The following is a 24,816-nucleotide window of genomic DNA, read 5'->3' as shown; positions in this document are numbered from 1 at the left end:
TCAGCACCTCACCACAATACTACACTTAATGCCGGTGTATCAGTGTCTTATTGGCAGGAACAACAGGCCGTTTTCAAACAGAATAAAGCACAGCCACAAACACACACCCACACCCAAGCCACACGAAATACTGCAAAAAAGGGATCCCATTCCGATGCTCAGATGTAAAGGAAATAATTTGGGTGATTGAGTGGCAGAACAGAGGTAATGAAAAGGGCTGCAAGCTTGTCATGAGCGGGAGAAGGCTAGGAGAGGAGCTGGAATGTGTGGCCGGGCACTTCTTGACAGGCCAATCATGTTCCTGCATTGCGGGGACATTAGTTCTCCTCTAAATGCTGAATATGCAAAAAATAAAAAGCAACCCAACTCTCCCAGGACCGATGTGATTAGATTTCACCTTGAATATCAAGGCATCGTCAAAATCAGGCTTGTGTGTGTGTACTCGATACATCATGTATATGTATATAAAACATATATATCTACGTGTATATATATATCTACGTGTATATATATATATATATATATATGAATATTAATCAAAATGGGAGGGGTGAAAGTGAGGAGGTGTGGGGCCTTTTCTTTTTTTCCCTTTCCGTTCTTAATCTTCTTCGTTGTCAAATATTCCCCTAAGAGCTGCCAGCAGAAAAGGAGGCAATGGGGGGGGGGGGGGGGGGGGACAGTTTGCCACATGTAAAGGGAAGTATGAAAAAATAAAGAGGGGCCTAACAGTAATTCTTCTTCATTTTGGATCGGTGGCAGCTTGACAGTGTGCAACAGCGTGTGAACGGAGCCCACAACAAATTGTATCTGGGGGGGGAAGTCTCCGTTGTGCTTGTTATCAGCTCAGTCTCATAAACACCACTCTACAACCTAGCACGCTACGACCTAGCGCGCTGCGACCTAGCGCGCTGCAACCTAGCGCGCTGCAACCTAGCGCGCTGCAACCTAGCGCGCTGCAACCTAGCGCGCTGCAACCTAGCACGCTGCAACCTAGCGCGCTGCAACCTAGCACGCTGCAACCTAGCACGCTGCAACCTAGCGTCCGCATCCAATTTCTGTGGCAGAAATACATTGGTTTAGGAAAATACCGGAAAAGGGGGGAATATAATATGGCAGGAAGAGTTTCTCGGTCGGCAGACAGGAGTGTCGGGGAAATGACAGCCAGGTAAGGATATTGTCATTCACTCAGCATTTCCTCTCCTACCATCCCGACATTCCTGTCTGGCTTTCATCCTCTCTTCCCAGGCCTCCACCCTCAATTCCCTCTATCCACCTCCCGGTCCTCCAGCAAGTGGGATCTTGTGGGGGGGGGGGGGGGGGGGGGGGGGAGAATCTGTCATGAGAGGCAGAGGCTGTCACTCCGTCGGAGATGGAGGAAGAGGGAGTAGGGTTCAACGCGTGAGGATGGGTTATGAAGGGCCAGAGTTTATTGGATTTCCTATCAGGAGCCACAATCCATGGAGTGAGAACACTGCTGGAACACTACCGCCTTGGGGGGGTCAGATACCCACCAGTGGGACAAGGTAGGGAGTTTGGGAGGGGGGGGGGGGGGGGGTTGGTGCTGGGAAAGGTTTCCAGACATAACACAGGGATGATGACTTGGTGTGACAAGAGGGGGGACATGTAGGAGGGTGTGTGTGGTGGGGGCTGGGGTCTGAAATTGCTCTCTTCAGCTGTGTTTTTTTATTTAGTTTGTTTACAAGATGGACGCGATGGGGGAGGGGGTTATGCCCCCACGACACGCTGGTGCAGAGGAAAGGGGGGAAGGAGGGGGAAAATGAGAGAAAATAGAGTGTGTGTGTGTGTGTGTGTGTGTGTGTGTGTGTGTGTGTGTGTGTGTGTGTGTGTGTGTGTGTGTGTGTGTGTGTGTGTGTGTGTGTGTGTGTGTGTGTGTGTGTGTGTGTTATGGCCTGCCCAATTGTACACCCCCCCCCCCCCTCCCCCTCACACTACCCCACTCTTCCAAAGTAGCTAAACCTGTCCGTTCAGATAGTGAGCCCGCGCCGGCCGGGGCTGCCTGCTGATTTATTGCTGCTGGCATATCAATTATCGTGTTTTCTGCTGGAGGAGAGGAAGACGAGGAGCAAGGAGATGAGAGGGAAAAGAGAGCGAGAGGAGACGAGCGAGAGAGGAATGAAGGGAAAGCAACGGAAAAGAAGAGGAATGGCCACATTGCGCACACCAATTCTCTCGCTTCTGCGCTGCACATCGCGGCACAAAAAAAACAACACACAGTTCACAAAGAAATTGCACCCCCACCCTCATCTCACCAAACGTACCCAGCCCAAAGAACCCATCCGCCCACACAGCTGCACGGATGGACGAGAAAAACACTAAACATGAATATGTGGAAGTGTTCCACATATTACGGGGATCAAAGCCAACGCATCCGACGCATCCCAAATCAAACGCCCCTCCCTCTCCCACCTCCGTGCACACACAGTCTGCCGCGGTAGGGGGCTTTACACCGGGGGGGTCGTGTGCCGAGATGGACGTGGCCGAGAGCTAAGGGTTAGTTAGGGGTGTGTGTGTGTGTGCGCACGTGTATGTGTGTGTGCATGAGAGAGGAGAGAGGGGGGGGGGGGGGGGGGGTAAGGGTAGAAGCGATGCGCCAAAACCCTAATCCCCATCACACCAACCCCCACCCCCCCATTTACACTGGGGGACGTCTAATCTCCACCATCACAACTTCCACCTCCACCACGATCTGCATATGGGCAGAATGGATCACGCCCCCATCCTCCCCACCCCCACAAACACACGAACACACCCGCCCTCCCCCCCTCCCAACAGACACTGCCGAATAGTCGAGCAGGAGGCTGCGTGGACCGACAGACGGAAGGGTGTGATCCCATGGGGTAGACTACACTAATCAAAAACACACACGCACACACACACACACGCACACATACATACACACACACACACACACACACAGACATAGACACAAACAGACATAAACACACCAAGTACAACTACACTTATTACACAACACCTAGCCCCGCCAAGCTCATCCACCCACAAAACAAACACACACTTACAGGTAGGCACAGACAGACTGGTGGACTACAGGCTGAGCACTGCCTAGTGGGTCTACTGTCTGCCCCGGCCAGTGGTTTAGGGACGGGGGGGGGGGGGAACTAAATATTGATTCATGCGAGTATCGGGATTCTTTTTGCTTCCACAGTCATCGCATTGTCAGGTCGACAATGAGAAATACATTTAAGCTAGAAACGTCAATGTGATGTTAACGTCCTACAGAGGGCACCATGATGTGTTCGCCAATAGTACATCACCATCAACTACGTTCAGCTCTGATTGGCCACGTCCATTAACAAAAAACAGCAGCGGATGCGGATGGGCCTGGAGGACCAGAACCCCAATGTTAAAACCAAAACGTTAAAACCAAAATGACCCATTCACAATTTTTTTTTCAAATGTACAGAATTGCGATGCTTGAAAGGAATAACGTTTTGCTCGGCCGGTCAGCTAGCCGTGTTCAACAGCTCCGTCTCCATAGCACCAGTCAACACAGAGGACGACATTGTGCAAAGCGATTGATTGCATTGCCTCGAAAGGAGAATCATTCCCGTATTAACAAGTGGTAGCCTTGTAGCAAATTACATTTACATAACATTGATTCATTTAGCAGACGCTTTGATCCATAGCGACTTTGGACAGCTTATTAAAAAAAAAAAAAAAGAAGAATGAAATAAACACAGCTTATGCTTCTGTTCGGCCCGTCCGCAAAGCCAAGTGAAACCGTCAGACAGCTGGCTATAATGGGAGTGCAGCTCCTGCACCATTAACGTGCTCTGCTGTATCCTATTGTTGATGTACTGTATCATTTCCTTCCTGCGTTGACTCGCGGAGAAGGCTGACAGGCAGATTCTCGGGGCCTATAAAAGGTCCCTTACGTGCGTCCCCCACCGCCACCTCCAAACCCCTCTTCCCTTCTCCAATTCCACCACTTTTATAACAATGTAAATCAGTTTAGCGGAAGATTGAACGAAAATGGAACGTCGCCACCGATATGATGTACATGCTCCAGGTACCATGGCAAAAAAACTTTGCAGTGCAAGACTAAAATAAAACAGTGAGTGAGTGAGTGAGAGTGTGTGTAAGGACATAGCAAAAACATTTGTAATAAGTGAGGTAATGTATCAATAAACTGGCTTACAAACGCACTCTACAGGAACTTCAATTTTTCTCTCCCCCTCCTAAAGTAGGGTTGGCTCGGAGGAAGTATTTTTGTTTACAAGCCGGGGTTTCCAGGCCGCTCGTCTGTTTCATGGGATAATGGGTTTAAGATTTCATTCCAAAATGGCTTTTTGAGTGGGTTTCATGAGCCATGAGGAGATTAAATGCATAATCATGAAACAATCATCGGAAATAACGACACGTCCCCTGCCTAAATCTCTACGAGTATGACATACGATGATTAACTTATTTCCAGGTCTTCTGTTTTTTTTCGGAGACTGTAGCTGGAACACGTAAAAAAAATAAGAAACTGCACAGCCAAAGATAAGAAGACAGTGAGCATAGGGACAACTGCTCCCAGTGTGCCACGCAGATTACAAGACAAGCCTGTGTGTGTATGTGCATGAGTGTGCATGTGTCCGAGACAGCTGGTAACCTGTGGTTACATCAGACAAATGTCTCTTCCCATGCCGTCATGTGAAGCCACATGCACACTTACAAAAACCCCGACCACAAATCCTTTTTTCGTTTTTACAAGGAAAGACGACAATATGCACACAAGGGGGGCGATACAACGCTCATCGCTGACACGCAAGTATTCAACTACGCACACACAAGAGGGTTTTTGTGTGCAAGTTCAGGACACAGTTGTCTGGGGCCCACTGACGGCATTCCTTCAATCTGGGCCAAGACGGAGGAGGGCGGGGTCAGACCTGGAGTGTGTGTGAGTAGAACGGACACCCACCGCCTTGTTGCCAAACACACACACACACACACAGTACACACACATCCATACATACACCCCTCCCTCAGGAGTCACGAGATCAGGCCCCAGAGACAGATCCCTCGTAAAGTCCGCTCACACTGGGAATGTGGGCGGAATGTGAACTGGCCAGGACTTCAATGCCTTTCGGCAAAGCCTTGATACACGGAATCCATCACCCCATCAGACCACTAGCTGGGGGAGTGTAGCTATGCTACAAGTGACAGGTGCCGCCTTTTTTCTTTTTTTTTTTCTCTCTCTCAATCTTCTCTCCCCCTCTCTCGCCCTCCGCTACAAAGGCAGTGTTGTGTTGCTTTCCTTCCCCCTCTTTCCACAAGTCAGCGTTTGTCTTTGTAAGGTTTGTACGAGAGCACGAGACCAACAGCAGACTCGCAAAAATAAACTATTCAGACAGCGAGGGTCGCGGCGGGGTCAGTGCCGACGGCCGGGGGCACCGGCATTGTTGTTGGTATTCAAGACCGGAGCGGACAACGTTTGTTTGTTGTGAGGCGGAGCGAGGAGAACAGACCTCGTGTTTCGCAGAGTCGGTGAAAAATGAATCGATTGTTGCCAAAATATCTGATCAGCGAGTCTATCAGATGTTTTAATGAGCGTGTTTCAAATTAAGTCTTAAACAGAGCACTGAGGGGCAAGATAGTAAACAATGTGCTGACGCCGGGTAAACTCCTAATGATCTGACACAGAAAAGAGTAAATACATTGGCCTTGAGGACCGGGATCGAACCCCCCAGGAGGGCTCCACGCCAGAGCTCCTCCTGCTGTCATTACCGACCCACCCGAACAGCAGCAGACACAACACTTCCATCCATCCCTCCCCCTCGGCCTCTGCATGAACAGGCCTTTGACGCACGCACGCACACACACACACACACCTATTCCTTTCTCACACCAACAGGCCTCTTTTGACATCAGTGTTAAATCCAATGGTTTTGAAGGAGATCCGTGGGACGCGACAGACCAACGCGGTGGTCCACACGTTTCAGACACCATGCCCAATGGACTTCAGCTTCTCCAGGTAAACAAAGAATGGGTCTTCTGTTGCATCCTGTTTCTTGGAGGCTCTGCTGTGCTGTACGCCCCATAAAACCTGACGGGGTTTTCAAAGAAGCGAAAGAAATATGCACACAATCACACTCACGCACACACACACACACACAAACGCATGAAAAGAAAACACACTCAAAACGGACACGGAGCCAGGTGCCGTCAGATTAGTGGTTTAGTCTTAATCTCCTGACAGCGCGACGCCGGCCGGGACAGTCTTTCCTTGACAAATCCTGTGCGTGTGTGCGTGTGCGTGTGTGTGTGTGTAGGTGGGATAGATAGTTAATATGTAGGTCACAGAACACCCGAGCGTCACTCGCACATACACACAGACAAACAGACACACACACACACACAGCTAGCTGTCTATCCAACCACGGACATCCACATGCAGTTGTCAACACAACGTTGAAATGTAGAGTTGTCATTGCTAGCATGAGCATGCTTCTATTGACCCAGTGCGTGTGCGCACGTGCGTGTGCGTCTGTGTGTCAGAGGCATCACTCTATTCACTTCCCCCTGGATTCCACAGGACCACGTCATATAGCACAATACAGTGATGATTATTATATCAGAAATTAAATACAAACATAAACCTGCTCCCTTGTGACTAAAACTGAAATAGGACCTCTGGCAGGCGGCTGTGAGATTGAGTAAGTGTTGGCGTAAGTCAGTGAAATTGTCAGATTCTTTATGGAGCAACCTCAATTATCCAACCACATATCACGCTTTCCCCTTGCGCAGAGCTGTGTGTGGGTACTAAACTATGCATTGAAGGCAGCGATCACAAGTCGAGCATGTCACTGCATGCCAACGCCTGCAGAACCCAAATAACCAACGCCAGAGAGGAGCTGCCCGTCACAACAAACAGCGGAGCTTTAATCTTCCTGGGGCTCTGCAACAGAGTTGTTCAGCGACATTTGGAGGTGTTTCCAGCAGTGCGCACAGGTAGCCATGTACATGTGGCCGTAACGCAGGAATTTAGTTGAGAACAGATCCTGGCAATATCGAAATTGACGATTGATGATTTCACTGGGAGTAAAAGCAATACAGGATTGCCGACAAACCGTTCACAATGGATACTGTGTGGAGGGGAGGGTACGATATATAAAACTGTAGACAATCATAAAGGTCGGGGATTTGTTTTAAGGCTTTATTCACTACGCCCATCTGTATTCCTTCCATCATAACAAAGCCAGCACATTCCATCATAAAGTCTGATTATATTCCGCCCATTGTGTTCACCGCGGAGGAATGCTGCCGACTGCCGTACAATACTAGACACAGTACTAGAGCCTTCTACTGCCCTTGCTTCCTTCCCTGCCTCCTTGCTTCCTTCTCAGGCTCCTCGCTTCCTTCCCAGGCTCCTCGCTTCCTTCCCAGGCTCCTCGCTTCCTTCCCAGGGTCCTCATGTCCTACCCTTCTCTTCCCTGCCTGTCTTATGAAGACCCCCAACACCAAGAACAGATTGGGCAGCCAACCATGCCAACAGACTGCTGAGCAGAGCAAGAAGAAGAAGAAGAAGAAGAAGATGAAGAGGAATAAAGCATTGGTTGGACAGCGTTGGCTCTTGTAAAAGGGAGAAAAAGCATCCGTCTGGCATTATAAATCCCCCTTCTCAAGGGGACCAGGATGAAGCTGGAGATAATAATGAGGACTATTGAGGTGGGGGCCAGGGACAAAGGAGGGGCGGGATAGGATGCAACGATTCAAGCAACAAAAAAACCATTGCAATGTCGGAAGTCACCAGGGCCCTTGATGTTAGGTTTAAAAAAAAATGTCTTCCTCGATGCCAACATAAGCCTTTCATCATACATGTGACATGTCTAGGTGGGCGTAGGCACAGAATGCCACCTAGCCAACACTGGCACTGGTGGTGGCGGTGTGGGCGGAGGGGTGTGGGTGTTTATCGAATCACCACCGTTTGAACACAAAAGGCGTCTGTGATGTTTGCGCGGCGGTTAAAGAGCAAGCTAATGACGGCGGGGGGGGGGGGGGGGGGGGGGGGTGGTGGGCTCAATGGACCTGGTATCGCCTCAGGATCAGTGGGAGGAACGGCACAAAGGCAGGGCACAGAGAGGACATGTCGGTGACAGACAGGAACCACAAGGAGAAGTCAAATGGAGAGAGGAAAAAAATAAAGCGGGGGGTTCAAATGGAGAGCCTGGCCACAGCTTATTATTCTCCTTTCAGTGGGAAGTGTGAGAACGGACAGATATGAATTCTGCAGAGAATCTCAAGGGGGCTCCCCGCGGCCTCCCTATCCAAAGCCTTTTGCACTACAAAGAGCTTCGAGCACTTAAAACCTCCACCCAACTAATGTCTTCCACGCTAACTGCCGGACCGCACATCAGGGCTTTGCTGCTCGTCACCCTTTGTGGGCCAGCGGATTGGAGCAGATTGATCACAGAGATGGGCGCCTTTGCCTCCCTTCATATTAAGTACTTCATAGGCCTGGCCCCATGCCCTGATTAGACACAAACAACCAGCTCTCTACCTGCTCTACACACACACACACACACACACACAGATGGACAAGCCAGTGGTCTGGTTCTCTGGACTCTGTACGCCATGCCATCCATCTTTGTCCATTAGAGATAATGTTGCATCCGGACGTACGCTGTCCGGATGGACGGCACACGCGAGCGAATCAGCAGATACTTTGCCTGGTTTTAGCCTGATCTCTAAATACTGTTACAACGCCATATGGCTTGTGTCACCGGCCATTGTAGCCAATGTATGCCTGCAGCCCAGCCCTGACGATTCACAGGACAGAGAAACAACAAGCCAGCTCCTTCCCCCACATGATCATCTCACACTCACACACACACACACACACACACACACACACACACACACACACACACACACACACACCTCTGATTGATTGATTTTAGACACTAATCAGCACACCTAGCAGTTCTGATTACATATGGCCGGCTATAGTTTATTTGTCGACAGGCGTTTTGACATCTCGGGAGGAAGGTGACATTTATTGTGTACTTCAAGGTCAAGAAAAGTGGCAGAATGGGATTACTCTTCCTTTGTCCATGTGTCAAGAGTTACATCCCTTCAACTTTATCCCGCCCAGAAATACAAACGCCTCGGCCAGTCTCACCATAAAAATACTGGAGGACACACACACACCCACACCCACCAACACTACACCCCATTAGAAATCACAGTGGGGCAGGAACGTCGTCCCTGCTTAAATAGCACCCTTACAGCTGAGTCAACCGAGGCCAAAGTTAATTATCTTCAGTGGCAGCGTGAGCTGGAGCTGAAACAAAAGACAAGCTTGCTTTATCTCAAAACTTCTCGCTCTGGGGCCAGGTTTTAAGCTGGTGACTGTCCAAATGGAGTATGTGTGCGTGAGCGTGTCTGTGCGTGTGCGTGAGCGTGTCTGTGCGTGTGCGATGTGCGTGTGTCTGTGCATGCGCGTGAGAGAGAGAAGGCAAGAAAGATATACAGAGGAGAGAGGGAGAGAGAAATAGGGAGAAAGACACTCAAGAGAATAGATAGGCCTTGAGAACTCCCCAAGTTCGTCAGCAGATATTTGCAGTGAAGTGTGGCCCGCACGCCTCGCTGCTCCTCTATAGCAGGGTTGAGAGACATAAAGAGGGAACATAAGTGAGCGAGTGACATGCGGATGAGGAAGACAAAAGGATGGGGGGGAGAGAGAGAGAGAGAGAGAGCGAGCGAGAGACAGAGACACAGAGAGACAGGCGGCAGATAGAAGTGATGCGAGGGGGGATATAGTAATAGGGAGGCAGAGTAATGGAGAGAGAGCGAGGGTTAAGGTAAGGTGAAAGCAGCAGTGGGAGATACCTTTTCAGGTTACCAACGAGGCGGAACGCGACGTGGAGCGGGGGGAGATTACCGGTGGCAGCGTCAGTACACGTTGAGCTAAGAGGTGACCGTGTGCTGGCTGCGCAGTTGGGTATCTGTCACACACAGCCATCGAGGAGCACTTTGAGCAGCTTCTACTCTAGAGAGAATACCTTCTGTTCCGTTTTGTTATGTAAAAGAAAACAATTCACATGAGAATCCAGGACTTGCCTGCTTTGCCTTAGAGTCAATTCACAAAGTTCATCAGGTGGGGCTGTGTTGTAACTTTTACTCAGCCCCAGAAATCTACTACGAGTATGATTATACACTTAGAAATCGTGATTTATTTTGGTTATCGTAATGACTCACCGGCAGACTATTAATCCATTAGCTATTAAACGTTCATTCCATTCCTAGACGGACGTGTTTTCTACCCGGCTCCAGCCAAGGGAGGTGGGCCCTCGGACCCGATGGGAGGGGCCGAGAGCCGGGCCGACCAGTCGGGCCGGTAGGATGAGTAACAGCAGCCTATTGTGTGTCTATGCAGCAGGGGGGGGGGGGGGGTAGGAAGGCGGTTGGAGCGCAAGACAAAGCGACGATCCAGAGAGCTGGCGTTCATTAGGTCACATTACTGGCAGGCGGCCCCTTCGGTGTGTCGGGGCCATGTGAATCATAACCCCGAGAGCTAGAGTAAACAGCTGAGAGTATGTTTCTCTCTTTGTGTCACTCTCGGTTTACATTGGGTGTTCCCCTGCCAGACAAAACGCCTGCAACAAGCGAGTAAAAAAGAAAAAGGAAAAGAAAGAACACAACAGAGTAAAAGAAGGATCTGTCACCCAAAGGATCAGGAGTCTACGTTTAGTTGACATAAGCACAAACCGCAGACAAACCGAAGGATGGAGGGAGGGAGCGGCAGCAGCGGGCAAACACACACACACACCGAGTGAAAGGATAACAAAGAGTCTGGTCGTATAGGACGATACGGGTTCACGGAGGAGTGATAAGGACAGGAGGCATGCTGGGAAGTGGTGAGAGAGAGAGAGACAGAGAGAGAGAGAGAGGATGACTGACATAAAGAGAAGAGGGTAGTCGGCCACTGGATAAATCAAGGGCTCCGACTTAACATAATACCACGGAGCGTTCTGGTGGACAACGCATGGTCGGGGGGCGGAGGCAGACATAACTCAGGCCTTTAGGGGGGCCGCTGCTCGCTTGATTCCACTCAAAAGAAAGACCCACATATCAAATTCCACAACTTGGGGTGTGCCAACTTTGCGCCAGCCGCAGCCGCGTAGGAAAATCTGTGTACCAGCACAGACACAACGGCCAGACAAGCGCACCGACAACATTATTTGTGAGCTCCAACATCATCCTTCCCAATACGGAAGAAAAACAAAACACTTGAACGGCAGAGAGGTATTAAGAACAAAAAAAGGCTGGAGCAAGACGGCGCTACTTTATACCTCTTCACGGAAAGCTATACAACAACCCATTGCTGCAGTTGTTCCTCCTGGCTATTCCAGGCGGCTGCTAAACAATCAGCCCAGCCTCTTTCCATCACCCACCGGCCCCGGCCTTCACATTCTCAGCAGGCAAACATGGCCAGGTTTGTAAATATATCACAAAAACGCTAGCCAGGCAAATTACCTGCCACGAGTCCAGAGCCTTCCGGGGTTCAATGCCGCTCGTAATCCCAGCGATATTCCTCATCTGCTTTTACCACTCAGCGTCACTTTCCTAGCAGACTGGAAATACGGCCGGGGGGATGTTTGACAGCCATTAACCGTCCATGTAGATGGATTCAGACGGGCTAAAACTTTGCACCTGTGTGGGACTTAATACATGCCGCTGCTAACAAGGCTGCGAAATGACAGAGCAGGAATATCCTTCGTGTTGCGAGTTCCCGGGGGTAGCGCATTTTAATTGGACACCGCTACGCTAGTATTAGAAAAACAGACGGAAAAATCTGTCCGCAGAGGCGAGTGAAAGTCTCCCAAAGTTTAAAGCGGAGGTTAAATCGGACATTTCTCTAAAAAGTGTGGGCGCATCTTTTAGATTGACGTTTGTGAGACTTGCGCTTCATTTCCGTGTCATATAACTTCGAGAGGCCTTTCGTTCCCCCGGCCAAACAAGTTTGCTGAAAGAAAATCTGTTGTATGAAGCGGAAGCATTAAAAACCAGATACCTAATAAGTCATGGTTACAAGAAAGCCGTGACCTATTATTTCACAAGCACTGCTTGATAATGGGATTGGCCTGCTAAGCTGGCCTGCATCGCGGTGCCGCAATACACTCCCAATCCCTTCCGCGGGTCAGCTGAGTGCTGACCCTTCCCTTGATGAGCCGGGGGAGGCCTTGTATGCACTGGCCCGGCTTGTTAAAGCTCATGTGATTTGATCAAGAGGGCAGAAGGTTAAGACTTCCTCCAGTGACAAAAAAAAAAACCTTGTTACCAGATATACTTTTGCGACTTGGATGGTGGGGGACGGTCCTCAGAAAGAATCAGAGGATCTACTGTCGTATCCCCCCCCCCCTCCTCATTTAAATTGCTGCCATTTAAAAGGGTCCAATTCTAAAAAAGGTGTTAACTGAATTCAACTGCCACTGGGTTGAGACCCCACTCCTATCCGTCTAGTCATTCGGAAAATAGACGCTCCGTTCCCCGAGAAAGAAACACATTTTTCCTGGTGGTTGGCGTCTTGCGGCATCCCTCGATCCCCTGCGCGGCCTGACCTTTCCGTGGACAGGATGGTGCCGTTCCATTACTGCTGGCGGTAAATGTGCGAAGCACCAGCCGCCGCAATTATCCGGGCCTAATGAATAACAGCAATGAGACAGAACCAAGGCGCACTACAGCTCTTCCTGCTCGCCCGAAAGGCTACATTAGCATCTAAAATGCAAATTGAACTCTTAGACGAACTGCATTGGAGACCTCCTAGCCGAAAAGTATTATTGCTTCTCCAATCCCCTCTGAAAAAGCAAATAAACAGCACAAACACATATGCAGATTAACTTTCCTTTTATGGGGAGGGTTTGATGGAAGGAGCTGGTCATTAATTGTTGCGAAAGAGGTGCCTTCTGGCTTTTGTCTGGATGCAGTGCAGAGGTTCTCAGAGATTCCAGTGTTTTGTTGGGAGAGAAATTGCCAGGAATGGCAGTGAGCGATACAGACGACGCCGGCGAATGACTGGTGGGGACCAGCCTCGTATTGGACTGAGACTAGCACCCAATTGCTAGGGAGAGGAGAGGAAATTGAGGACATTGAGGAGGTGAAGGCAGGGGTAGCGGATTTAAAGCAAAAGGTTCAGGGTGTTGAACAGAACAGAGTTAAATAATTCATACGCGCTGCCTCCCCCACCGGACTGCCCGAGGTACACGGCGGGCGTCGATACGTTCTACCACAAACTTTCTACACCGGGTGATTAACTTCACTGTGTTTGCATACCATGTCATTCCCATTATCATCCTTACAATCATTTGTTTAAACAACGCTCACCGAGTCGTAAAGCTCTTTCGACTCACAATGCTCTTTAAAAGCTAGCGTAGAACCTGGCCAAATATATGGCGCTTACATTTACCATCTGGGTTAACGTACGACTTCTCCCTCCCGCCCACAGGGGGGGGGGGGCCCATTCACAACACATTTGTGAGTCACTCGTCAGGCAAAGTATCGCCATGCCGGGCACGGACAGGTAGCGCTTGGGGTGCTATGTCCAGCAAGCGTGAGGCTAAGTGGCCCAGATCCTGCCCCAAGGCCAGGGGGCAACCAGGACGTCATCGCGGGTTATTGGGCTGCCACTACCGCCTATGGCTTCTGGATGTATGCGGTGTGAGTGTGTGTGTGTGTGTGTGTGTGTGTGTGTGTGTGTGTGTGTGTGTGTGTGTGTGTGTGTGTGTGTGTGTGTGTGTGTGTGTGTGTGTGTGTGTAAAAGCAGGCATGTGGGTATAGTTACGTTTTATTCACCGTCTGTTCTCCAGCTGTGTGTGCGTGTTTCCTGTGCTGAGCTAGGACTTTGCTCCCGCTCGCCCTTTCTCTCTCTCTCTCTCTCTCTCTCCCTCTCCCATGCCTGTTGTAATGTGGATTTGATTAGCGGGCTTCTCGCGGAGGTGGCTCGCGGTGGCTGCGCTATTCCAGCTATGTGGTTATACTGGTGGTGGTTTCAGCGGGAGGAGGGGGCCGGGGCGATGGGTGGTGGTAAGGTCTTCAGGGAAAAGCGTTTTCGGGGCGACACACTGAGGGGGTACTAACCACTCGCAACCACCACCTTCACCACAGTGTGTCACCAGGCTAGCCTTCCTCAGAGGGCTGGAAAGTTACAAAATGTCCGTCCGTCCGTCCGTCCGTCCCCCATCCCCACACACACACATACACACACCTCAACAATAAAAATGTAATCTGATTCTGATGTTCTATGGCAGAGAACTCACCAACACATTTGCCTAATGGCGCTCCCAGAACACGAGGAAGGAAGCAAACATGTGGGCCATTTGCAGCCTGGGCTCCCATTGAGTGTCTCAGCTGTCATCATGTCTTGCTATAATTGCGAGGCATAATTATTGTATAACGTATATTGTAGATTATTATATGTATAATAATCGCTCATTATTGATGGGAAAGAGGTCACCCAGGCACCATTTGTTTCCGTTATTAGAAACGCTGATTTTGAATGGTACTATAATATGGTAAGGTGTGTGCGCGTTATAATTTTCCTCTCAAAGAGACGAGGGGATGAAGGAGATACAAAAGCTCAACAAAGGAGGACAGTGGAGAGCAGAGAGCCGCCGCCACCGCCACTGCGCAAACACAAAAGCGAAGATCAGACGCTTCCTGTTCCACCTGCAACATCTGCAGATCCGCCCCACACAAACAAAGAAAGCCGGCACCAACGAAAAAAAACACAAACACAGACCATGGGTTACAGAGTGAAGTTCCAGCAGGCTCAGTCACAGCCCACAGAGGAGCGGCGCCGGGGCTTAGCACAGTGCTGCCGAGGAAGGCCATGCAGCAGCGGCAGCTACTAATTAGCCGCGGTCGGCTGCGCGACTGCTGTAGCACAGGCTAGGGCTGCGCGGCTGGGGAGAGAGAGAGAGAGAGACAGGGCGACAGCTCTGACACTCTGTCTAGGTCTCTCTTCCCTCTGTGTGTGTCTGTGTGTCTGTGTGTGTGTGTGTGTGTGTGTGTGTGTATACACGTATTTTACCGGCGTGCCTGGGGGGGCAACACCATAGACAAGGGTCCCGGTTCACCACCTGCTGACTCAGACTCGAAACTGCCTGGATGCAATTCTAGCAGTGAAGCTAGGAGCGAGCTAGCTCACCTCTTCCCTGCTCACCGGCACCAACCGTTTCTTTCCTCCTCCCTTAACTTTTTTTCCCCCGTACTTTTCCATTTCTCATCTCTGTGGATCTTTCTTCCTTCTCTCGTCCTTTTTCTCATTCCTCTCTCTCTCTCTCCGCCCATTCGTTCACTTTAGGCTACCCCCCCTCTGCACCCACGGGCCATACCCCTCCCTCGGTTTTTCCAACACAGTCAATATAATTTAATAAGCCATATTGCCAGTGGATTGCTTTGGCGGAGCAGAGGTGAGGATTGCCGCAGCATCACAACAGGAAATACGTTTGCTTTTAATGTTGAGCGACTTATAAAACCATCCACAACACCTCTGCTGTGAATCAATCGTTCGCCTTCCCCTGCCTCTCTATCTTTCTATCTCTCCCGGTGAATCGCTCCGTGCAGATACCCGGGGAAATCAACGTTTTTTTATTGGGCGAGCACTTAAAGTAGCTCAAAACTGCAGTCTGACCATGCAGTGTAAACAAACAAAAAATATGTACACAAAAAAATAACCTGAATCAAACAAGAGCTAAAAAAAGGATGTCTAGTCGCGGGCTCAGACATCCTACACACTGGGGGTTTTAACTGGAGCGTGGCTAATATTTGGGAAATGCTAATGTTAGAGACAAAGCGAGATGTGTATGGAGGCTGAGAGGCTGTGCCTGAGCCTAAGCTATTTAGCTGGATAGGTAATCCCTCCTTGTTGTTTTCAAAAAGGTGCATGCGTAGAGCGCCATGGTGTCAAATCCTTGTTTTTGCCTCTTTGTTGTGGAGCAGACCTCTTATCGTGTGCCAGAGAATCCCTGAAGATACGGACCCTCTCTGCGCTAAGAAGCATGACCAATTATTCTATCAGACTTTGAAAAAAGACAAATTAAAAACCACACCTGAAGTTGAAAATAATGATAGCAAAAAAAAGGAATCCTTCAATTAACTGTTGGTGTCTTGGTGATGCCTCCTACATCCTTGTCAGTTCTGAACAACAGCAAAAAGTGAATATGGTGGCTGCCAGCATGCAGATGCTTTGTGAAGTAGGAGGGGAAGGAACTGGCAGGCAGCCATCTTCACACAGCAGGTCATTCTCTAGCATACTGGTTTGCTTTATTCTCTAATAGTTTCGGTGGCTGCATGGCGCGCACACACACACACATACACCCATAGACACGCACACACAGCCATTTGCGTATCCAGTCTAAACAAAGTGCTGAAGGAGAGTGTCAGTTTGTCACTTTATTGTTTGTCATTTCCTCCCCTCTGCGCTGGGTAATGTTTACCTCAGCCCAACAATAAACTGACCTGGGACAACGCGACCACAGGAAGTCATAGGCTGTGTTTGTGTTGGATGTGAGTCAGCAGTCAACTGTGTAGATAAGAGTGTAAAAGTGTGTGTCTGTTTGTGTGAGAAAATTCAGGAGCGGGCGAGGCAATATACAAGGCAGCATTTTTTCCTAAAAGTGTGAACAGTTTTAAATGCATGTTGCTTAATGTAATCGCAGAATATCCCCCGACAGTGGTGTACATACTTAGCCGTGTATCTCCTAAGCTGTGGCGTTATCCCGGGTTATTTCAAACAACGCGCCTGGTTTATATTCTATGAACCACACTACTGCTTGCACCAGAAGGCCTGTTGAGAAGGGGCTATAGCCGGCCCTGGGATCCTAATTCTACACAGTTGGATTACTTCAACTGTCAACACACCATAAGATGAGTGTAAATAGAGAGAAGAGGACTGCGAAAGAAATACAAAGCGCTTGAAAAATAAGCTATCCAGTAAGACCCCAAACTTTGCTCATGAAACCAACCATTTTATTGTGAATTTTGTCAAGTTTTGAAAAAATTCTTGTGCGTGTCAGAAATAATGGCCAATAGCCACCGTCGGCTAATACAAGCTTGCTTAAAAACGCTAATATGAATGCACCAACTGCTACATGCTATTGTTTTGGCGGAAGGCCTATGTTTGAGCCGACTCTCTAGTGTTTGGAGAGTGAAGTGTTGAATTTTGGCAAGAGCCAATGTTTAAAATTGGCCATGTTAGTTTGAAAACCCGGGGGCAGGTTTATTTTGTTGCCGTTTTTTCTCATAAATCAAACGGGATCTGCCAAATAATAAAGCTCATGTTCATTCCGCCGATATGGGACAACATTTGATCTGCTATCAGAAGGAGTGCTATCTGTTCGGGAAAAAACCTGCCGCATCAAAAGAGCTTCAAAAGGAAGAGCGTGATGTTCTGTCAAGAGGAAGTGCTGTGGAACGAATCAGGAGGCCAGCCTCACAGTAAGCTAGGCGGCCAGACAGACAAGAGATGGGGCGGAGGGAGGGGGCAACAGAGTGCCCACCCTCAATTGGGCACGGTGCCAGAGCGGCTCCCCGGAGCGTTTCTGCGGGACTGAGGGGGGGGCGGAGCGGGGTCGGACTATTGCCTTGGCAGGACCCGCGGGACCGGCTGGAGGGCAGGGTTCAGCCGCTGAAGGAGAGGCGGCGTGCCCGACAGTCAATTAGCGGCCCACCGCATTTACACAACAATCGCATAATACACAACACACACACACACTCACACACTCACACTCACACTCACACGCACACGAGCGCTCGACGAGTGCATCCACTCTGCGCTCATCAGCATGCGCCCACACAAGGTCAGAGCGCTGGGGAGGCTGTGAGAGGGAACTAAAGAGAGAGACAGAATGAGGGAGAGAGAGCAATAAAGAGAACAGACAAGAGGCTATTTAATAGAAGTACTCAACACACACACACACACACACTTTGGGAAACAGCACGGCAGGCAGGGAGTACAGTGTTACATCTCCCGTTATACTGAATCCTAATGCAATGAAACACGCGTGTATGTCCTCCTCCGACACCCACGGACCCTCTGATTATACGCTCCAATAGGAAATGACTCTGCCATTTTGTGTTACATTACAAGGAGGAAAACAGAATCAACATGTTCCAGAGAATGTTCGAATTGGCCGGAGGACATTTTCTTTGGATGAGCTTTTAAATAATAGCCCGCGACTCTCATGTGGGTTGTTTCATTTTTATACATAGACATCATCTTCTTCTTCTACTTCCGCAGACAAGAAGTCCTCCCGCATATTGGAGCGTGCATTGGAAGGCTACCGTGAATCCATCCGACGGCTCACATGAATGTCAATCGATCCACACGTCGGAAGTTTCATTAGCATGTGAGCCAAGTCAAAATCTCCTCCAATCCGGATGGGTTATGCATCAAATATGAAGCTGTGTTGACCAGCTAACAAGGTGGAGGGGCTGTCAGTCAACACGGAAGGAGAGGGAGGGACAGAGCAATGGGAGGCTGCAGGGCGGGGGGACAGAAGGAGAGAGGGAGGGAGAGAGAGCACAGGAAACAGAGAGAGTGGACAGGTCTCTACTTGCCCTTCCCTTCCTCATATACATCCGTCACTCTCCTATTGACATTCAGGTGGGAACTGCCTTGTCTGCAGACCGTGTCTGTGTCTGTGTGTGTGTGTGTGTGTGTGCGTGCTCCATTTACAGGACATGAGCAACATGCTGACATTATCAGGAGGGAGCTGTGGCTCCACAGATCTGTTGATGAGGTGTGTAAATTGGAGAGGCTCGGCGTGTGTGCGTGTGCGTGTGTGTTGGCCACGTTCTGCGTCGACGCAGAACAACTGACGGAGGGGTGGCAGATAACGGGGGGGGGGGGCATACAGCTCACACATTTGCCGTCCATCCCTCTCACTGACTCACTCCCTCTCGTTCTCCTCCTCTGCTCGCTGTGCTATCTAAAAAGGCCCTTAAAATCACACGCCCGGGCTCCGTGATTGGTTGACCTCTCTGCATGATTAAGCAGCCATTTTCATCACGTCCCCTTCACCATGAGTGAGAGGGTGAGAGAGCGGCAGAGGGAAAAGTAGAGAGGGTGAGAGCGAGACAGAGAGGTAAAGAGGGCGAGAAAAGAGGCAGAAAGGCAAACCGATCAAGGACGCCAGAGAGAGCGAGGCGAGAGAGAGCAAGAGGGCGAGACCAGCGGAAAGGCAAAGTGATCAAGGACAGGAGAAACAGCGCGGGCGGACGAGAGCGAGAGAGAGAGAGCAAGAGAGAGAACGAGAGAGCGAGAACATGAGACACTAAGCAGAATGGGATCTCTCTCTCTCCACTGATGACAGCAGATGTGACGAGTGGCGAGAGAAAAAGTCAAGAGAAAAGAGGGACAAAAAGAGCCCCTCTATATGCACGCCGCCGCCGCAGCACCTCAATGCAGAGTGCAGGGCGGGCAGTGGCAGCCAACGCAGCTGGCACGCCGTGGCCTTGTCCGACAGAACCGCCACAAAAGGACAGGCTTGGCACTAAGCTAATTAAAATAGGCAAAGAACCGAATTACCCGGCCACTGAATTACTGAATTTACAAAATGAGCAATTAAAAGGATTTAGCTGCCAACCATTTCTCCGGACATGCCCCGAATGACTAAGCAGGTAGAAGACGCTTTTTTTTTCTCTTTCAAAGTGCTTCTCAAGGACAAGTGTTTGAGTGTAGAAGGCTGCGAGGGAAAAAGTTTAACCAGTGCGAATGTATTGCCCTTTATGAAGTGCTGTTGCCGCCGCTAAAAGGTACTCTGCTACCGGAGGTTAAACGTCTTGCCCAAGGGCACTTCGGCCGGGGATATTACCAGATCAGGAGGCCAGCACGCTGTCGGGTACGAACCGGAAATGAGAGGTTGGAGGAGTCGCGGTCTCGTCGACCCAGGAGGCATCAACACCGAGGACAAATCACCAATCAGGAGGAAAGGGGCCAGCTTTCATTTCCTTCCCCGAAACCCCGGCTTCATGTCCAATAAAACCACAGTGACCCCTCCCCCGCTCTCCACAACATCTGCTTGGATTCCAAATAAAAGAAGAGTCATAAGCGACGGTGGGCTGGGTGGCGGTGCGAGCGTGGGCAGCTGCTCCGACGTTGCCGCTCAGTCCTTCCCTTTGAGTTTGACTCAGCTTCTGGTCTACTTTTATGTAGTCCTTCTTCTCTGAAGTCCGACCCCCCCCCCCCCCCCCCCCCCCCCCCACCACCCCTACACCTCCATCTTTCCTCACCCTGGCTCCCGTCATGGGACGGCCCCTCTCTACTCGTAAAAACGGGGCTCAACGCTCGGCAACATCGTTGTCATGCGCGTGAGGCGCGGTTAGCCCTGTTCTGAGCTAGCTTAGCGTTAACTTGCCAAGCACAACCCCACCCACCCTTCCTTCCTTCCTCCCTTCCAAACGTCTCTTCCTCTGCCTCTCCCTGTCGATCCTGGCAAAGGAAGAGGCTCCGGCGTCGTTTTGTTGAGATTTCGCGTTTCCCTCCCTTTTTACAAAAGGGAAAAAAAAGAAAAGAAAAGAAAAAAGGAGCTCAGAGCTTTTATGGAGCTCAGGCTACGGGCAGACTGGGGAGATGTGCTGCTCAGAATGTGTCTGAGCCCCGGCCAAGTCTGCCGCCGCTGCTGCTGCAGCCACTGACGGGTAGAATGAGGTGGGGCCTCTTTGAAGGGATACAAATTAAACATCTACACAGTCATGGATTTCTTGTTACGGTTGTTTGTGTGTACCTGGGTAGAGCAGCGGCAGATGTGGGGCAATTATGGTGCCATTCTAGGGCCTACATGTATGGCTGTCGTTGTTTGTCTTACACTGTGTTGTGTTGAAAGAAGAAATTTCAGTTGGACAATACCATTGTTTGCTTTCAGTGGGGGGCAGTGGGGGGGGGGGGGGGGGGTGGGTTGGTTCAGTGGCCTGCCAAGAGCCATGACATCCTGATCTTAAGGGCTAAATGAGGTCACACACACAGGTAACAACAATGGTGAGGCTGACCACTAAACCAGAACGGCCACATTCTTCTGCAGTTCTTGGCGAACAGGACTGGTCCAGTGAAATAATAAAGAAAAAGGAACGGTAGGAAAGGAAGGGGAGGCAAGGAGGCTTCTGGAAAAAAGCTCCTGGCGGAGGTCAGCGCAAGGGGTTCAGAGGTGACCTGGCACAACTGGAGCAATCATGGGACAACAATGTGAGGCTCCAACCCACACCCACTCAAAAGCTCCTCTCCCCCAACCCCCACCAACCACCCATCTCAAGAAACCAACAAATGGTTCCTGCCAATATAACCCGACCGTCACAGCCCCCACCCCAACCTTTCAAGAGGGATCAGTGTAACCTTTGACCCCCCCCCCCCCCCCCCCATTCCATTCCACCCCCTCCCTTCTTCTCCCCCCAATCTCAGTGCCTCCTTATCCAATCCAAGAAGTGCCCCCCCCACCCCCCCCCTCTTATAAACCTCCCCACCCTACAGTGTTCCTGCATTGTCTGGGGGCCAGGAGGGCAATAACCCCCAGTGCTCCTCCTCCTGTCCCTGTCCCTGGCTGCCTCTTCTCCGCGGGGGAGAGGAGAGGAGACCTAAAAGCCCACCAACTCCCCTCGGGGTAAAAAGGATCTGTTTTAGTACAGAGGTAGACCAGGTCTGGCTAAATAATTAGGCCAGGAACTCACCAGCACCACCACCACCACCACCGTTCTGCACACCATGCTGCTCTTAACTAGATGGGCCCAGGGAGGACGAGAGAGGTAGAGGTGCGGAGGGGTGATGGGGGGGGGGGGTGGTGGTTAGTGTTTATGGTCCCAGACCACATGTTTCCGCTGAGGGGAGGAAATGCACACGAACCCACAAACACAAGCACAGGGCGCTTCGTGAAACTCCTGTGGACGCCACGTTCAGCCTGCAGAGGTGAAGCCTCAGCTTGAGCTCCGCAGGGACTGGGCCAGTGGGTTGCAGGTTGAACTGGGCAGTTGGTAGCAGAATTCTGCCCGTCATAACAGTCCCCCTTTCCGCTTTGGATGCTTGCCGGCGAGGAAGGGAGAAGACCGCCGGGACGCTGTGGGGTCCGACGGTGGAAGGGGAAGAGTCTGTGTACGTGTGTCGGCGGTTCGACACGCTGCCCGGCTCAACAATGGCCATGAACAATAGAGGCTAGGAACAGCAGGGGGGGGGACCACTCCTCATGACCCCCCCCCCATCCCTCTCTCCCTCCCTCCCTCTCTCTCTCTCTTAACCCTTTTGAGGGCTGCCCTCTCTCGCTCTCTTTAACCCTTTAAGAGGAGCACAAAGGCAAGGGAGAAGGTGATTTGGAGGGAGACGGAATAAGAGAGGATGGAGGAGGAGGGGGCTTTGGTAGGAGGTGCAGAACTTCTGTCTGTACCTCCACCGCTGTATCCCTGCCAACGGACAGGTCGGGAGTTTCTTTGTGAAGCCCAACTCACAGGGAGGTGGAACAGATACCACTAGGCCTCTGAACCTCACCTCCCCACGACGTTATTTATGACTCGGCTTAAAGACCCTGGGCCAACGGGCGGCAGGTTGATCTTGGGGGTTTTGTAGTGCAATGTTGGCCTTTAGGCCATTATTTTAACTTTATCTCCCTTTCGATGCTGGTTTTGCGGCCGTTCTGTTTGGCAACGGTGACCCGGCAGATTTCGCAGCCAAAGCTGCAGTTTCCAATGAAGTCAAACAGCGTTTAGTTGTTTCTAAGCCGGGCCCAGAATGAGCCTCACAGCTGCCGCAAGGAAAGTGGCCACTAAGAGTTTAGTGTGGAGAGGTGAGGGGCTTGGATGCACTCCATGGTGAATTAGGGAGAAAGCTACTCAAAATCTACCCTCCCTTATGCTGCTGAAGTAGGATTGCGTTGTTGTTTTTTTGAGGACTAAGTGCTCATACTGGCTCATACTTTGAGAAAAAAAGGGAAAAACCAAAAGGGACTGAGTGGTGTTTTCCCGCGTCACGCCTTCCTTCTCATGCTCGCACACAGCTGAACCCCCATTAACAAGTGTCGATATCTAATACGGAACAAAAATGCAACAGTCTGCAATGTGAACGACGAAGACCTCTGTGGTTAATCAAGACAACATCTGTTGGTAAAGTATGCAGCTGAACACATTACAAGAGCATGGCACGGTACCCTGTGACATATGACAGACATAGACACACACGCATGCATAACACTCCCTCTACCTCTCTTATATTCCTTTGGAGTGCCTTAGGGGGCAACACCACACCATTGACCTGTTTGAAATTAGCCTCCCTTCCTTCCGCTAACGGGGGGGGAGATCAGGGGGAGTGGAGGTGGCTAGCCCCGCTCTGATGATGGCCACGATGCATGGGCCAGACAAGGCCGCTAGCTAGCTTGATGATTGATGGGCTATCCCGCGGCCATGCCTTTCTCAGGCCAAGTGGCCCTCTTCAAAAGGCCCGCCTTCTATTAGTCTTATTTACAGGGGCAGAGGAATGCAGGCTGTGTGAGTTATTTAAGATATCCCATGGTTAATATAACAGAGACTATGGCCGGTGGTGGTGGGGGTGGTGGTGGTGCTGGAGGAGGCGGTGGAAGCGGGACTGCAGTGCAGAGGGCTGAGGTTGGAGGGTGATGTAAGGCAGGAGCAAGGTATACATGGAGGAGGAGGAGGAGCAGGAGGAGGAGGAGGAGGAGGAGGAGGAGGAGGAGGAGGAGGAGGAGCCCAATTAGATAACGCTGCACCATTAACATTTATCACAACAAATGCCGGGGTTAACTCCTCCCCATTTCATCTCACCCCGCAGTCTGTAACAAGGCATTTAATACAAGTATCCCAATGCACACACACACACACACACACTTTAAGCCGTAGATTGTATCCCGTCCCGAGCAGTATCATTCTGCAGCAGTTTACACGGCTTGCATATCGACGAATATACAATCCCACAATGCACTGCTTATCTCAATGCAAATACACACAGGCACACACACACAGGCACACACACACACACACACACACACACACACACACAGGCACACACACACACACACACACACACACACACACACACACACACACACACACACACACACACACACACACACACACACACACACACAGGCCTAAAGAGGCAGACTGCAGTCTCCAGAGAGCACATTACACAACCAGTAGGCCCTCTCATCTAAACTGTGACTGCATCAGCATCCGCACCATCAGCCGCCCTGCACCAGCCCATACAGTAGGAGGTTGTCATGGAGGTGACATACCGGGTGGATGTAAAGGCAATGTTGCCTGGCTCCAGGGTTTCTGGAGGGACATAATGGTTTGTGAGGGAATTCAATAGCGCTTGTCGTCTTTTAACCTACACGGCTCGCTTCTTGAGAAGGCGACCAAGCTGACAGATTGTGACCTTTAAAAGAGAGAAGTTGGCGAGATGTGTCAGGAGGGATCGTTTCAATTGGGTCTCCGTTGTGCTGGCTGCCTACCTTCGCAACGCAAATGTAATATAACATGTTTTTTTGTTTTTAATAATAGTAGAAAACACATTTTGGTGATGACAGAATTAGCCAGAAATTAGTCTTTCTCCGTACTATCCTAATCCTAAATACGTTTCATTACATATCAGGTATGCCTGAGTGTCCATAAAAACACGATATCATGTCTTACAGGAATGACCCAGTGACTTGGGAGAAGTGATCAATATCCCTCCCTCCCCCTCCCCCCCAGCCCTTGTCCACGGGTTTAGGAACAGAAAGGAGGAGATTTGGTTGTTTTTTCTGAGTCTGGGTGCCCCACATTCCCCTCGGCATGATTCACAGGGCCCTAATCTGC

General features: G+C 50.4%; 1 protein-coding gene across 1 annotated transcript in view; it reads right to left on the bottom strand.

Annotated features, from left to right (window-relative positions):
• Positions 1-24,816, bottom strand: part of LOC132471020 (plexin-A1-like) — a 162,312-nt gene that overhangs the window by 134,084 nt on the left and 3,412 nt on the right.

Source organism: Gadus macrocephalus, chromosome 13, assembly GCF_031168955.1.
Source record: "Gadus macrocephalus chromosome 13, ASM3116895v1".
Classification (NCBI taxonomy): domain Eukaryota; kingdom Metazoa; phylum Chordata; class Actinopteri; order Gadiformes; family Gadidae; genus Gadus; species Gadus macrocephalus.
Note: the sequence above shows the minus strand (reverse complement) of the source record. Positions and strands in the feature narration are given on the sequence as shown.